Below are 4,458 nucleotides of genomic sequence, written 5' to 3'. Positions count from 1 at the left end.
ACTAAGGGAATTAGATATCTTCAGCCTCTGTAAGAGAAGGCTGAGAGGTGATCTTGTGGCCACCTACAAATTAATTAGGGGTAGGTAGCAAGGAACTGGAGATGCTTTGTTCACCAGGGCGCCTCTTGGGGTAACAAAGAACAATGGTCACAAACTGACAGAGAGTAGATTTAGGCTGGATATCAGAAAGAACTTCTTCATGGTAAGGGTGGACAGAATTTGGAACAGGCTTCCAAGGGAGGTGGTGCTCTCCCTTACCTTGGGGGTCTGTAAGAGACGGCTGGATAGGCATCTGGCTGGGGTCATCTGACCCCAGCCCTCCTCTTTCCTGTTCAAGGCAGGGGGTTGGACTCAATGATCTGTTGAGGTCCCTTCCAACCCTAGCGTCTATGAATCTATGAATTTATGAATTTCCCATAAAAATGGGTTGCCAATCTTTTCTTTCTGTATTTTCCCTTGCATTTGTTGAATGACTTCCTTCATTCGTATTTGAAGGGTTACCTTGTTCTCTTTTTAATTGTGTCAACCATTTATACACAGTGTAGTTAGTGGTATCTCCCACACCATTAACTGATCCACATCCATCACCAACTTCATGGGCTGTTCAAATAACATTTGATAAGGTTATATATATTGTTCACAAACAGTCTAGAATTAAAGGCAATTTATTAATGAAATGTATTTGTAACCTACTTTACGGGCCTCCCCTCCTTGATGAAATAATAGTGATTGGGACTCAGGAGGCTGGGCCTCTTCTTTTGCACATTGGACATAATTAACTATCCAGAGTTTCACATCATTTTACATACCCATCCATTCTGTATTTTGTTTTAATCAATGAAGAGTTTCCTTTACTTCTTCATATAACTACTGATGTGCTAGGTTTATCAGCTCTTGCTTTTCCTGTAAATCTATGGGTTAATGCAGTTTTCACACACATCCTGGTATGTTGGTGTTATAAATAGTATCTAAATGCAAATGAGATTTCCTTTATAGCCTTAAAAACATTCATTAAGGTTATTTACTAAACACACACATAGTACCTTTTTAATAAATGCCATTTTCTAAACAAGTAAACTTTACAACTTGAAACTTTCATATGAATTGTTGTTCTTTGTTTCAAAAATTAGAACAACTTTCCTGTCCAAACTGGATGGAAAGTGTCCTGGTCTGGGATCCACAGACAATATCAGTTTTTAGAGAGTATTACCAATGATTTTTATCACATTTTTATGATATTCATATACCTTTAAACTTTTAAAAACTTAAAACAAACTAACCAAACAAAAAACACACAACAGGACAAACGACACAAAACAGGCAGACAAAACAATTTTTGCTGTGGTGATAAAACCATGGCTTAGGTGAAAAAAACACTGTTGATGGTAATGAGGCCTCATAGTCTTTCAGTCACCTTTGCTACTAGATTAAATTTTACACTATGGTTTCTGCAAAAGAAAATACACAAATCTGCCAAGAAAAACTCCTTGTAGTAAAATATTATTCATATTTACACATTTACAATGCTGATGTGCAGTAACAATGCACATATTATTACAATTCTTGGGGTGTTTTTCTTGTATACATACATACATACATATATTTTATATATATATATATATATATATATATATATACACATATACACACACACATACATATATATATATATATATACACACACACACACACATACATACATACACACACACACACACGCATATATGCATATATATCTATCTATAGTGACAAGGATTATTGACATTTATTTTACTGTTTTAAATGGTTCATTGCACCATTTTGGCAACTGGAATTGGGACCTTTACAATTTTTTTCCCCAAATATGAGATCAAGGTATGCCAATACCCTTGTTACACCTTAACCAAATTGCCATTTAAAAATTTTTTTTTCCTTTTAGAGGGACAATTTTCCCCTCAGAATTTTTATTTAATAAGCTTTTGCCATATTTTTATTGCTGGGACATTATCAAATCTTTAAGGTATTTGGATAAAACAATACTTTTGTTCCCATGAATATCAATTCCAAATTATTCCAGCACATTTGTGCCAAGAAAATAACCAAAATATTATATTAGCCAAATTCAATATTAAAAATCATTTTACCCCTCCTGCCATAGCTGCTGGAACTTCAGAGTATTTTACTATACCAGGAGCTACAGCAGTTGTTACTGCATTTAAAGCGCTGAAGTTTATTCAGTTTTCAGGTTTTCTTTTTTGCTTTCAAAACAGACCAAAAATCGGGAAACTATATATATTAAACATCCATACTATCATTTCTTAACTTAACCCATTTTTATAACTTACAGTAGATAGTTTATTTCAGCCTCTAGTGTATATTTACACTGTCCTTGTGGCAGGGGAAGTTTGGTTTCTCATTTAAAACACATGCCTGTATCCTGCCCTTTTTTGATCACGAGTAGGAGCCGGGCTCCTGCCAGATCATCTCGTCAGACAAACAATGCTCCAGGGTGACATACAGAACAAGACCCAAAATCGGTATGTCTTGCCCCATCTTTTATAGCCTTGTCAATTCACCCAGTCCTCTGGGCTTTTACTGTGTTCTTTTCTGAAGGCTGATTGCTGTTGTTCTCTCACTGTTCTGGGGTGGATTCTTCTTGTTTGGTCTTTTATCTGTCTGCATTCTTCAGCTAGTCGCCAGCTAATGTTTTCCTTTTCCATAGAACACTTATGTCAAGCTACAGAGCAATACAACATGGAGTTTTTTAAGGCAATGCAAAACTAAAGTAAATACATAAGATTAAAAGCAATAGGCAAAAAGTCTATTTGTATAAAAATCTAATTTTTAAGGGTGGTACTTTTCTTCTCCCCTGACATTAGTTTCCACTTGAGAAGGCAGAAAGGAACAGGGGATGGACCAGTACTACAAAGGAATTAAGTATTCCAGGAACAATGATGGAAACCTCTTGCTGTACTAGTGAACATGCAGAAGTGTGCATAAAAACAAATATTCTCATACTGATCTCACTTATACCAAAATGCTCTTAAACCAAAATAGCTTGTCCTGTTCAAAATACTGTAACCCTTGAAGCCAGTGTCAAAACTCCTAATGACCTTGCTCGGACAAAAATAGTAATGGAATTGCTTCTGATTCACATTTCTATTGTCTTTCTCTTCTGGGAAACCAAGATTTTTTTCTGTCTTCTCTAAAAAATAAGAATGCTGTCCTCCTTGAATCTCTCCGAAAACAGTTTTGGTTAGCTTTTAGAGACAAGCTTTTCAGGATCCATTCAATCTTTTCCAATTTTATTACATTTTCATTTGCATTTCTATTTTGTGTATCACACATAGGTCACTGTTCTGCCAAGACTGTAACACCATGCATCAGTAGTGAGGCTACCTAAGGACGAACTGTCTTACAGGCTGAAAGAGTTTAACTTTTTATATGCTATTCCTATAGTTGCAAAAGAATTCTAAACAACTGTACTCACGTTTCTGAATTGCTGTATTTTGTATTGTAATAAAAGAGACAGAAAATACAGAAATTAAAGAAAAATATAAGCATTGTATATGTCAGAGTGGGGAATACAGTATATCTGGTATCTTGGTTAATATGCATGTAACCCTGTTGCTTAAAAAAAGTTGGCAGCAAGCCTCCTAGTTACTCATGTTTAAATTTTTGCAAGGTTGATTTTTACTTTTTAATATTTATCTTGTTCTTATAAGTAAAGGGAACCCTTAAATCACAGGTTTTGTTATTGAGTTAACTGCATTTGCTCATATTCAGAAAAAATGTTTCCAATGGAGGGGAGTAAAAATGGTTTGATTCCCAAAGGCAGGCATCTAGCGAGAGGGCAGCAGATTTGTGATTGGTGTTTCTGAGGATTTCTTGAGCTCTTAAGTCAGGGGATGAGCTAATAAGACAGTGTCCATTTCATTCCTTGTTTTATAATGTTCATCACATCTGCAAAATAAACAAACATTTTTATTTAAAGATGAAAGCTTAATAACATTATTTCTCATATTAGTATGTTACACAATGGCAGAAATTCCTGCCGTGTTAACAACTTGTTATTGAATATCCAAAAGGCCTTATAGGAAACTGAGCTTCTGACTGAACCTATTAAAGTAATAGTGATGTTGTCTCTGATACAGCTCACAAAAACACTATTTTTTTTTCATGTGATAGCTACTGTATTTTTCTAGGAATCTGGGTTTTTTATGGGTCACTGAGGGGAGAACTGCACCATCAGTATGATTCCAGGAAGCAATAAGCACCTACATGAAAATAACTCAAGTCCCCATCCTTAATCCCCTGCCTATCCTTTTTTATCTGATGGATTCAGTGAGGGCTGGAAGATCACTGTGCGACTGGAAACGAAAGAGAGTTAACAAAATGCGACCAGTCCATGGATAAAACAACTGAGAAAAGCCTCCACATTGTTTAGTGTTCTGGTGTCCTTCACATGCACAGGTAACA

Source organism: Alligator sinensis, unplaced genomic scaffold (assembly GCF_000455745.1).
Source record: "Alligator sinensis unplaced genomic scaffold, ASM45574v1 scaffold374_1, whole genome shotgun sequence".
NCBI lineage: Eukaryota > Metazoa > Chordata > Crocodylia > Alligatoridae > Alligator > Alligator sinensis.
The sequence above is the reverse complement of the archived record's forward strand: the minus strand, read 5'-3'. Positions refer to the sequence as shown.